At 40.5% G+C, this 13,467-nt stretch overlaps 1 protein-coding gene across 1 annotated transcript in view; it reads right to left on the bottom strand.

Moving 5' to 3' along the window:
- Positions 1 to 13,467, bottom strand: part of atp13a3 (ATPase 13A3) — a 64,630-nt gene that overhangs the window by 41,663 nt on the left and 9,500 nt on the right. Inside the window, exon 2 of the mRNA XM_052101642.1 lies at positions 7,829 to 7,911. The gene's annotated coding sequence lies outside the window, so the exon portion shown is untranslated. The remainder of the gene's footprint in view (positions 1 to 7,828; positions 7,912 to 13,467) is intronic.

Raw genomic sequence — 13,467 nt, 5'->3', positions numbered from 1 at the left:
AATAGGAGAGACGACGGGAGAGCTCACGTTATGCTTCACTCTCTCTCTCGCTCTCTCTCTCTCTCTCTCTCGCAGTAACGGAAAGATGGATGAAAAGGTAATTCTTGCAGTTAGAAATGTTCCAGTGCTCTATGATATGTCTCTTCCCACGTACAAGGACATTTTTAAGAAAAATACTGTGTGGAAAGGTGTATCTGAGATCGCGGGGATTTTGTGGACCCAGACAGACTGGCGTTTGCGTTTCCGCCACAGATAAACCGCCGCTATGGCAAACAGCACGCCTTGTTTCTCGCTCATCTTTGATATAAAGCATTTTATGTACTGATTCCATTTATATTTAGTCTTTTCCCTCCTAAATGTTTGTTTTTAGCGGCAAGAAAAGAGATTCGCTGTCAACAGCAATGGAATGACATCCGTGAATGTCATTTATAAACGTTACTAGGCAACCAGTAGTGGGAACCCCCACTAGCGACTTCACCGCCAGCCACTGGCGACCTGCAGAGACACAGTCACTGGCAGTGTGTACGCAGCTTAAGAAACTGCTGAAAATTCTCCCCAAGAAAATTGAGCCAAATACAGTATATGTGCGTTTCTGTTATTTTTCAGATTTGATATTATATATCTCTAGATGTGGCTTTGAAAAACTGCTTTGGTTTTGTTCCAATCACATCAACCGTAACGGGGTGAAATTTTGTTGATATGACAGCGCATTCAAAAGTTACAGCATTACAAATATAATGTATCATAGTGTCCAAAAGCCTCTCCAATCAAATAAAAGATAATAATTGTACATAAGAACTAATTACACATGCAAACACAACAATGACTAAAGGTTTGCATAGCATGCACACATGATTTTACTCATGAGATTTCACAGAATGAGTTTCATTCTGTGTCATTTGAGTCATCATTGAGTCTGTGTCATGTATACATGACGCCATCTCCTGTTCTGTTGTAGTTAGGAGTGACATTAGGGCTGAAACGATTAGTTGACGTAATCGACAAAGTAGACAATAAATTAGTCATTATTGTTTTAAGAAATACTCCCTTTGAAAGGTTTTCACAAGTGCCTAAATCTTTTGCGCAGTACTGTACCTTCTTTTGGCCTAATAATAGCGAGACCGCTCAGTACAGACTAGCATGTGCTCAACAATAGGGCATCAGGGTGGCAGCAGGGCAGAAAACAGCTATAGTGTGTGTGTGTGTGTTAGACAGCGGGGTGTCAGTGGCCATCCCCTGCCCTCTGCTCTCTGCCACAGGCCCTGATCATATCTGCTCTCCGCACCCATACAACACACCACAGAAAGGGGAAATCAAACACAGGACCGAGCCCTTCCTACCATTTTCCCTGGCTGCTGTGTGGCCACATTCTGTTCTCGGCTACAATTTATAGGAATATTGCGAACGCAACATGCTGTGCTTTTTTACTTCCTTTTGAGAAGACTGTAACATGCATCCGAGGATAATACTGAATTCATAAACCTGGCATATTTACCAACCCAAGGCAATGTGTCTTTGCCAGAACACAAACAACTTGAGCCCTGATTTACTAAAGGTTTATGTGTACACTACACCTTACAGATACTTTAAGGCTTAATCTACACACGTTATTCATGTCAACTGCACAATGATGGCTTGAAGACATTACAGGCATTTCAGCTTCATTTTGTAACGGCACAATTTTCTGTAAAGCTGCTTTGAAACTGTGTGTTGTGAAAAGCGCTTTACAAACAAAAAAGACTTGAAAGAGAAGAATTACAAGTTATTTTATACAATAATTGTCATAATTTCTCAACTTTCTTCAAGGTGCTGGAAACGATTCTTTTCATGGAAGAAACGTTCCTACTGAAATAAGTGTGTTGAGATATCTCCCCGGTCTCTCTGACGGCTCTAGACTCCATAAACAACAAACAAAAACATGTCCGCAAACAATGATGCTTTCTGCCTGTCAATCATTTTGCACGTGCTTATAGTTTTGTAGCAGCAGTGAATTATTGAGGCTTAATGTCATTTTTATGGCATGTTGTTCATCACAGTTGTCAGTTGAGGGCGCTGTTTCACCGCTGTCGTTTCTGCTCGTGTCTCAAACTTAATTTGGTATCTTCAGAGGGCGGGGTTTTGGGGAAAGGGGCGTGGCTAATGCAACGGCTCATCTTGACAGCTTGTGGAAATTCTAGAATGGCTAAAATCGCTTCCAACACCTTTAACCTCTGGCGGAACATTCCAAGAAGAACACGAGCCGTGCGTTCACATGCCATGTGTGTTTGACCCAACAGAGCAGCGCTCATTCACTGAAGCGCACGCAGACGATATATATATATATTTCACAAAACTATTGTATGGCTTCAAGAGACTTTGGATATAATGTCAAATGGCTATAAGTACTTTAATGATTCTTTAATGTCATATTGGAGCTCCACAGTGATGGCTCACTGGAAAACACTATTAATGAGCTAATAAACGAGAGTGATCACTTCACTTCTGGGGATGTGCTACATAAACAATGCTTTTTCTCCATGTGAAACTTTTGGTTAACGGATCTTAAAGTAACAGTTTGTTTTATAAAGTATTACATTTCTGGTGGCCGAAATATGTTGGTGCATCCCTTGTTCTGCCCCAGTGTTGAAACATGGTAGAGCTACTTCTGATGCGATGGCTTAACATGTAAACAATTCCACAGTTCCTCTTTGTCAAATATGAATTTAGGTGATATGGTCCCCTAGTGTTGTCAAAAATACAGTCGGTACTCAAACAAAAAATGATTTACGATAACAGAATTTCTGAAGGTACCGGGGTACCGAGTCTACCCGTTACCCACGCAGTGGTGGGAACTTTCGAATGCTCACAACAAGCAAAAGATGACGACAAGCTGCTGCTGCTGCGAGCCTCAACTGAATCTTGTCGAAATGAAAAGAGGGAAAACAGGTAATTTGAGGCTGATGAAAAGGGAAACATCACAGATCAGTAAAAACCTGTTTGTAAACGCTGCTTTCACAAGTTTCTGACTAAAGGAGGAAACACATCAAACTTAATAAAGCACCTGAAAGACACCCGGATTTATTCAAGCAAATTAAGCAGGTGAGTTTAAACTTTCACAGTTTATTTTATGTAGATCCCAAAGTATCAGGGAATGATTAAAGTACATTCAGAAGCATGTACCGTTGTGGAATAAGCGGAGGCGGAGCTCTTTAAAGGAAACATCCTGGCGTTACATCTTAAATGCGGTTATATTTAATGTGTTATAGCTTTATTAAAGTTCAAATAATACAGAAGCAGATCATGTTAAAAACTATAAACACAGAAACGGGCATTTCTCTGTGAGAGACTCTTCTATGAGCCGTGTGAATGTCCCGATCTCAGGGGGAGAGACTGAAACTGCACCGGCTGAGAGAGACTCGGTCACGGGACGCTCATCCCTCGAGTGCACACGCTTAATGCAGCTCGATTAGAACTTATTTCATCAGAATATCTATATATATATATATATATATATATACACACACACATACATGTCCATATGCATTTCTTATCATGAAGAAAATATGCAGCTTTATTTACATTTATGCATTTGGCAGATGCTTTTATCCAAAGTGACTTACAGTGCACTTATTACAGGGACAATCCCCCCGGAGCAACCTGGAGTTAAGTGTCTTACTCAAGGACACAATGGTGGTTACTGTGGGGATCAAACCAGCAACCTTCTGAGTACCAATGTATTATACAGAGCACTTATTACAGGGACAATCCCCCCGGAGCAACCTGGAGTTAAGTGTCTTACTCAAGGACACAATGGTGGTGACTGTGGGGGTCCAACCAGCAACCTTCTGAGTACCAATGTATTATACAGAGCACTTATTACAGGGACAATCCCCCCGGAGCAACCTGGAGTTAAGTGTCTTACTCAAGGACACAATGATGGCATCTTGGTGGTGCTGGGGCTTGAACCCTGAGCCCCAACCACTGAGCCACCACTGCCCCGTTATTATTATTATTATTATTATTATTATTAATACGAGAGCACTTTGCACATTAGTTTGGAAATTGTTTTTTATTAATTCTATTGTATGCTTGTTCATTTAGGCTTTTTTTTAGTACTTGGTAAAAACTTAAATTAAAAGTTGCAAAAGTTGAAGCAAATCTTATATAAGTGTTCAAAAATACTTTAAGCATACAAAAAAGAATATATTTAATTTAAAGTGTTGCTCAATGGCATATTTCTGTTCTTAGTTCTGCTGCTGATGTTTTGTAGACTTTGTTAGTAAAAGAGTGTCGCTTAGTAACCTGTTTTTGTGTTTTGCTTTGGTACCGAAAATGGTATCGAGTAGGGATGCACCGAAATGAAAATTCTGGGCCGAAACCGAAACCGAAAATCCAGGATGCACTTGGCCGAAAACCAAAACCGAAATTTTTACCTATTTAAAAAAAAAAATGTTGTGTATAATAGTATTAATTTTATACTTTTTCATTAATTTCATGAATTTAATTAATCTGAATTGAAAAACTACAAACCAATAAAATAAATCACACTTTTATTGAAAGTAGCACAACAAAATTGGACAAAAAATATATTAAAACTATATTAAATATTATTCTTCTTTCAGTTCTGTAAAAATCTAATTTGACAGATTTTATTAACAATTATCCAAATAATGTAAAGTTTTAGAAAACTATTATATGCAAAACAACAGTCAAGTAATGAACTTAGCTAGCATCTGTCAAAAAGTTTAAATATGCAACAGTAATTTTAATTAAAACAAAAGGCAGAACACAGAATGGCAGAGGGCCTCTATTCCACTGATCTATATATAACTATAATATATAATTATATATATAGATCAGTGCTCTATTCTGTTTATGTAATCATATGTACACTTTAAGTGAAAATGATTGTGCAAAACAACAGTAACTGAACTAAATCCAACCTCAACTGTAAACGACAGATGTATCCTCAAGTGAAGAACAAGTGTAATGTAATTGCTATACACATCATATTGGACCGCTTTCTATTTAAGTACAAGTGACCGGTTTCTCTTCAAGAACAAAAGTTGCTAAACGTTCTGACAGTCTCTCCTGTCTGAAAGCTCATCAAGAACATGAGATGCTGCACTGAACAGTCTCTCACTCTCTGTGCTGGTGCTTGGGCAGATAAATACCTGTGCGCAATCCGTGCAAGCAAAGGAAAGCTGTGTTTGTTTATGCGACCGTAGTCAAGGAGATTGTAGCTTCTGGAGTAGTTCAGATAAATACGTCTCAAGTTGTGGTGTAGCTGTAGTTGTGACACTTTCCTGTAGAATCTCTTGCTGTATTCTGTATATATACAGTGAGGAAAATAAGTATTTGAACACCCTGCTATTTTGCAAGTTCTCCCACTTGGAAATCATGGAGGGGTCTGAAATTGTCATCGTAGGTGCATGTCCACTGTGAGAGACATAATCTAAAAAAAAAATCCAGAAATCACAATGTATGATTTTTTAACTATTTATTTGTATGATACAGCTGCAAATAAGTATTTGAACACCTGTCTATCAGCTAGAATTCTGACCCTCAAAGACCTGTTAGTCTGCCTTTAAAATGTCCACCTCCACTCCATTTATTATCCTAAATTAGATGCACCTGTTTGAGGTCGTTAGCTGCATAAAGACACCTGTCCACCCCATACAATCAGTAAGAATCCAACTACTAACATGGCCAAGACCAAAGAGCTGTCCATAGACACTAGAGACAAAATTGTACACCTCCACAAGGCTGGAAAGGGCTACGGGAAATTGCCAAGCAGCTTGGTGAAAAAAGGTCCACTGTTGGAGCAATCATTAGAAAATGGAAGAAGCTAAACATGACTGTCAATCTCCCTCGGACTGGGGCTCCATGCAAGATCTCACCTCGTGGGGTCTCAATGATCCTAAGAAAGGTGAGAAATCAGCCCAGAACTACACGGGAGGAGCTGGTCAATGACCTGAAAAGAGCTGGGACCACCGTTTCCAAGGTTACTGTTGGTAATACACTAAGACGTCATGGTTTGAAATCATGCATGGCACGGAAGGTTCCCCTGCTTAAACCAGCACATGTCAAGGCCCGTCTTAAGTTTGCCAATGACCATTTGGATGATCCAGAGGAGTCATGGGAGAAAGTCATGTGGTCAGATGAGACCAAAATAGAACTTTTTGGTCATAATTCCACTAACCGTGTTTGGAGGAAGAAGAATGATGAGTACCATCCCAAGAACACCATCCCTACTGTGAAGCATGGGGGTGGTAGCATCATGCTTTGGGGGTGTTTTTCTGCACATGGGACAGGGCAACTGCACTGTATTAAGGAGAGGATGACCGGGGCCATGTATTGCGAGATTTTGGGGAACAACCTCCTTCCCTCAGTTAGAGCATTGAAGATTGGTCGAGGCTGGGTCTTCCAACATGACAATGACCCGAAGCACACAGCCAGGATAACCAAGGAGTGGCTCTGTAAGAAGCATATCAAGGTTCTGGCGTGGCCTAGCCAGTCTCCAGACCTAAACCCAATAGAGAATCTTTGGAGGGAGCTCAAACTCCGTGTTTCTCAGCAACAGCCCAGAAACCTGACTGATCTAGAGAAGATCTGTGTGGAGGAGTGGGCCAAAATCCCTCCTGCAGTGTGTGCAAACCTGGTGAAAAACTACAGGAAACGCTTGACCTCTGTAATTGCAAACAAAGGCTACTGTACCAAATATTAACATTGCTTTTCTCAGGTGTTCAAATACTTATTTGCAGCTGTATCATACAAATAAATAGTTAAAAAATCATACATTGTGATTTCTGGATTTTTTTTTTTAGATTATGTCTCTCACAGTGGACATGCACCTACGATGACAATTTCAGACCCCTCCATGATTTCTAAGTGGGAGAACTTGCAAAATAGCAGGGTGTTCAAATACTTGTTTTCCTCACTGTATATCTTGAAAGTTCTGCTGAATAAACACTGCAGATCGCAAATGTGATGTCCTTATCAGAAACTTTGAAGAATTTCCACACCGCTGACATGATCGGCCTTTGTTTGGTAGCGCTGTGATAAGGGCTAGATCGATCCAGATTGAAATCTGAGCACTGAGGGGCGGGGCGAGGAGGTATATATTTTCGGCCTTTTTTCTCTTTCGGCCGAAAACCGAAAGTGCCGAAAGTGCCATTTTCGGCCGAAAATTTTCGGCAGCCGAAATTTCGGTGCATCCCTAGTATCGAGTACAGTGAAATTTCACTGGTATTGGTACCGACTACTGAAATTTTGGCACCGTGACAACACTATGCTCCCCTACACCGCTACTGTTCCGAAATGTCTCAAGAGTGTCTTACACGGATATTCTAATCAACAGCTTGCATTTTCATGTGGGGATTTTATGTGTGATAATGTCATACACATGTCAAATAACGTTTTTAAAAGGCATTTAGTGAGAGGCAAAAGTGCATGGCATGGTTATATTTGGTTCAACTGCCTCATGCAAAAACCTCCTTTCAAGAAATGGGGGTTTATTGCACAATAAAGAAATGACCACTTCATTTTGAAGACGTACAACAGCTTTGTGTGAGACGGTGAATCTTGCCCTCCACTGCAGCTCTCCTCGTTTGTGCTTTAAAACATCTGGACATTTGACATGTTGTTATTGGTTACGAGACTCATGAGAACCAATGGCGTTGGGTAATCATTGACGCCAAACCGGACTTCACACATCTTCAAATGGCAAGTTTGAATATGTGCAGAACTAACAACAGAAAAATCAATCAATAGCAGGAGAATTCTTGTGAAGACTCTGAAGGTGTAAAGGTGAATGTCATTTATTTAGTGCACATCCTGGTTCATTTACCTTCAGACTCTGGGCGCTGTGGCCCTGGGCAATCCCTTCTCAGCGGCCTCTTTTACTCTCGCTCACCACACAGACCTGGAATCCTGTGGGACAAAGGAAATCTTAATTAAAGCGCATGAATCACACAACCTCCAGACATTTAGCGGCAGTGTTCTGCAGCCCTCTCAAATCAGATATGTGCAGGACATTTATTTTAGCGGGATTTATCGTGTCTTTACAACAAGCTCACAATGAGAAAAATAATGAAGGTGCCGTTAATCAGCAGGACAGTTAACGTCTCTACAGGACATTTATATCGCAAGGGTGTTATTTAAAACATCTTCTGAGTATTTAAACAAAGACTGATGTTACCATGCCATCCTTACACAACTCAACACGATTGCATCACAATCATGTGAACGCAACCTGATTGAAAGGGTCATGAAACCCCAAAACATGTATGCGTTTAGATGTAAACAGGTTGCACATCACTCAAGTAACACGTTACAAAAATATATGCAAAATAACACCATGTGCCATTTCAAGACATTAATTGATGGAATAGACTGAATTTGACATTATTCAAAGGATTAAATGTGACGAATATATAATTCATACCTTAAGAGCATTAGCTGAGAGAGATACCCACATGCTCCATCACGTCTACACCGTACATTTAATCATAGACATGATATAACATGACCTTCATGACTTGTCAACTTTCCTTTACATCCTGCAGACATTATGGGGATTTAGGCCTACAGGGTTTCTTAATTATTAAAAGGCACCTTCTAGGTACGAACTATATGTTATCGTAATGTTCAAATTCAGTCTATACTTTCAATAAATGTTTTGGAATGACATTTGTTTATATTTTTGTTACATGTTTTGTTACTTGCATGATTTGTACCATTTACGAGTATTTACACTGATATGTAGAACACGTGCTTAATCGATACTGTCTCTTTAAGACAAGTGGCATCAGCCAATAAGAGCGGATAACGTGAAGACATACATGATTTCTTTAGCGCATCCATGTGCGATTATAACAAAAAGTTGTTTTTAATCAACTGACTGTAAAGAACAGAAAGGGCATTAAAAAGAGACATTATTCAATGACATATCTGTGGATCTCGTCTTTGGACCACAACGAGTTAAACCAACACTCTTAAGCTGCGTACACACTGCCAGTGACATCGCGCGCGCGACAGCGACTCCATCCCATTCATTTTCAATGAGAGCACAGCGACTTTCGGCGACACGAGCTATCGCGACTGTTGGCGACTAGATGTGGGCGTGTCCAGCGACGCGACAAAGTTGAGACAAGTTCAACTTTATTCAAATGAAGAGCGACTAACGGAAGCGACAGCCAATAGGAGAGAAGACGGGAGAGCTCACGTGATCCTTCTCTCTCTCTCTCTCTCTCTCTCTCAGTAACGGAAAGATGGATGAAAGGCTAATTCTTGCTGTTAGAAATGTTCCAGTGCTCTATGATATGTCTCTTCCCACATACAAGGACATTTTTAAGAAAAATACTGTGTGGAAAGGTGTATCTGAGATCGCGGGGACTTTGTGGACCCAGACAGACCGGCGTTTGCGTTTCCGCCACAGATAAACCGCCGCTATGGCAAACAGCATGCCTTGTTTCTCACTCATCTTTGATATAAAGCATTTTATGTACTGATTCCATTTATATTTAGTCTTTTCCCTCCTAAATGTTTGTTTTTAGCGGCAAGAAAAGAGATTCGCTGTCAACAGCAATGGAATGACATCCGTGAATGTCATTTATAAACGTTACTAGGCAACCAGTAGTGGGAACGCCCACTAGCGACTTCACCGCCAGCCACTGGCGACCTGCAGCCACAGTCGCTGGCAGTGCGTACGCAGCTTTAACACTCTCTGTGCTAATAACTTCTCTACTATACTACTCAATCAATGCTGCGTGACACAAGAACATTAAACAGACATTTGTAGTCAAATACAGTGAGATTTGGTCGCATATGTGAGCGATTTCCTCACAATAGCTGCTTTTCCACTATCTGGTCAGTGCGAGCCAGGGCTATCAACTGGACAACTGGGGTCAATAGCCTTGGACCGAGACGCCAGACCAAAATCGATCTGCACTCCCACCATCGGACCAATAACTCCGCAATATTGCCCCAAAACGTCACTGTTGTGCCAACGTCACACACCCGCCGCCCATTTCACAAGCAAGAGGGAAGCACAAGATGAGGTGTCGAGTTATCTAACGATTTATATTTCTAATGTAAACAGAAAGACAAGTAAATGGACCGCACTTATATAGTGCTTTTTAACCTTAGCAATATTCAAATACACTGTGGACTCATTCACCCACAAACACACACCAATGACGGCAGAGCTGCCACGCTAGCCTGCCATTGGGAGCAACTGAGCAACTTGGGGTTCAATGTCTTGCCCAAGGACAAGACAAGACAAGAAGGTGGAGTCATGTGGGCCGGGAATCCCTGCGATGTCCCAGCACACCATCTTTGAAAGTCCATCGCACCATAAAAAGGCACCGCTTTGACCATTATTGGGTGTTTTGACAGATTTGTACCGTGCCCACATTTTTTAAGTATTGTTTTTTTCTTGAACATGTACCGTTGTGTGCTGAATACACAACCTGGGAAGTTCGGCGAAATGCCGCCTTTGACATCAGTCGAGGTGGCACGAGGAATGCAACTGGCCCTGGCACACACTAGCACGCCCTCATTTGACCCGATAGTGGAAACTCAGCTATTGTAAAAGGGTGTTGCACATAACAGTGAAAGGTCGATCTTAAGATTTACAAATCAATATCGAGATCGCTCAAACAAAGATCGAGATGCATCAGAAAATCTATATTTTTAACCACCCCGATATTCACAATGACATTACTTTTAAGATAACAAATGTAGCTGTCCATGATTCATTGGTACGGGTGTAAATGTTATTATACTTTTTCTGAGAGACTTCTGCGGAGAAATCTTCCAGTCATTTGATAAACTCCATTTTAGAGAGTTCTACTACAGTGGGCACGGTTATCAACCGATGCCAATCATTTCAAAATGCCAAATATCAGCCAGATAATCCTGACTAATATACCAGTCGATCACATTTCTAAAATGTTTTCTTTCGGTGGACTAGATTAGTACAACCAACGTATTTGTCTCAGAGATGTTGAACAGCCGCGGGCAGGGGAGGAGCCAGGTGTTTTTCACAGGGGTGGCTGGGCAGGGCCAGCGATCAGTCTGTGGTGGCACAGAAATTTTCAGGCAGTACATGTTAAGTCTTGTGCTCAAAAATGGCAATTGTGAGTGGGGTGGCCACTGGCCACTGGCACAAGAGCGACTGCTGTTTGACACGAGCTTGTCGTACACACGTGGGATTATTCAGACATCCCAGTTGATTGACTGTCAATGTTTTCAGCAAGTCAGTATTCTGTAAGCGCTTCATTTACAGGCAAGAACACAAGCATTCAAAACTATTTCCATTCCAGCAGTCAGACGCAGTCAGTCTCATTTTTCAGAAGTGAAACCGCCCTGCCCACCCCGAGACAACAGCACCGAAACCACCAACAATACGCAATAATTCATGGAAGCCTTCAGAGGAAGAAGTGCTCGTTTGAGGTCAGGTTTTGAGTTTAATATGCCTTCTTTATCATAGTCGTAAGAACAAGAGGTTTTGTTTCCCTCTGTCCAGGGTCATCGACACTTTGACCTCAGCTGTAGTCTTGTGCTCTTCCGCTGTTAGACAACATGACCTACGCTGACACACTCCTCTCCCAAAGATAGGAGGAAAATATGAACAATGACGGCGTTTTCTCATGACTCATTTCAGTGGATAAGCGGCGGTTTAATAATTAGATGGCCTCAGCGGTGGAGTAACCGTTGGGTTAATGTGTCACAATAAAGGTGAGTTTTGTTACTTGAAAACAGAGCAGGAAAAACAAATAAAAGACCAAACACTTTCTAAACAAAGCTGGGAGGCTCAGTTTATTCAATGTGATTCAAGAAGGCAGAAACAGTGGAATAAAAGTTTAACATAAGACACTAGGAGCTTTACACACACACACACACACACACACACACCACACTCACACACACACACACACACACACACACTCACACACACACTCACACACACACTCACACACACACACACACACACTAACAATGTATCTACAATAAAAACATTATATGACGTCGGTTTTCACCTGAAAGTTTTGAGTTTTTAAGTCGTCGACCTGATAAAAAATAAAATGGATTCTGAATTGCACTTAAATAAATACAAGTTTAGCTAATATGCTAATACAAAGACCGACCGACCAACAGACAGATTTATTTTTCATCTGCAACATTGTTTCTGTGCATGTGATCATGAATGAAACGAGCGATTAAACATGATAATCTCTCTCTCTCTTGGTTTGACCACTACTGCATGTTATTCTACACTGTTCACACAAGATCCTTAAAGTGCTGTTAGAAAAGTAAGAACTGGAATACCTGGAAAATCTCCTTGTTTTGATGAAGTGCTTGAGATTAAACCGATCGTTTCCTCCGTGTAATGTGTGTCCATCAAAGATGAGGCGACTCCACTTTCATTAAACAACGAGTCTTTAATATCTTTCCTGTTCTTTACGGTCGGATCAAAAAGTATTTAATAATTCTCGTTTGATGTTCGCTGAAGCGGAACACTGTGAGCCGCTCGTTGAACTCTTAAAGTGACAGTAACCTATTTAGTGTTTCTTATACAAATGAATGTAAACTCAACGTTATTACTTATAAATGATACACATTATTCCAAACAGTGATCATCTCATTATTATATACACAATTTCATGATATAACATTAATTCATATAATACACACAGTTCTTCAGGACCGGTTCTGTTCAGTTCTGTTGTTCTGCATCTGATCAGACTGAATGTAGCTCACTATTTCTGATCTTTTCTTATAGACAAACTCTTATTATTTCAACTTTGAGCATTTATATGGTGTCTTAAAGAACTCGATTTTCATGAGGAATTCAGCATTTTGCTAAAAAAAAAAAAAAAAAAAACATTCTGTAATATTTTGTTAATCATGAACCTCCTATCGTATATAGAACCAAACCGTGAGATAACCATATCATCCCATACCAACAAGTATATATTATGAGCATATATTGTGCATTTTGTTAATACAGCCCATCCTATAGATCATGTTCTTTATATAGTGCCCAGTCACTGTTGAGAATCACCCACTATTACCATTCAGTACCACGTAACATATTTAATATTCAAAGTAATTAACAGGAAATTCATTTCTATGCTCTCCAATAAGCTTATGGAATGAGCCAAGCTAATTCTGAAATGTTTTGAAAAAGCTGAAAGCTGCTTAAATGAATTTCTTGCCGTCATTTAGGATCCAGAGAAAGCAAATGTGTACGGCTTCTTCTGGAGTCAAGGACATCACCGAAATATCTTCTAATGTGATTGCGGCCAATAACTTGGGTCAAGAAACATTCCCGCAGAACCCTCGATGCAAAAGAATAGAATAACCAGATTCAATTACACTATGGTTTTAAAAGATATCTAACATTAAGGTAAAGAAACCCACCAAGCATACCTGCAAAATTTGCCTTATCTTCTTGTGTTGCAGTTATCCAGTTACGTGTCC

This window comes from Xyrauchen texanus, chromosome 32, assembly GCF_025860055.1.
Source record: "Xyrauchen texanus isolate HMW12.3.18 chromosome 32, RBS_HiC_50CHRs, whole genome shotgun sequence".
NCBI lineage: Eukaryota > Metazoa > Chordata > Actinopteri > Cypriniformes > Catostomidae > Xyrauchen > Xyrauchen texanus.
The sequence above is the reverse complement of the archived record's forward strand: the minus strand, read 5'-3'. Positions and strand labels throughout refer to the sequence as shown.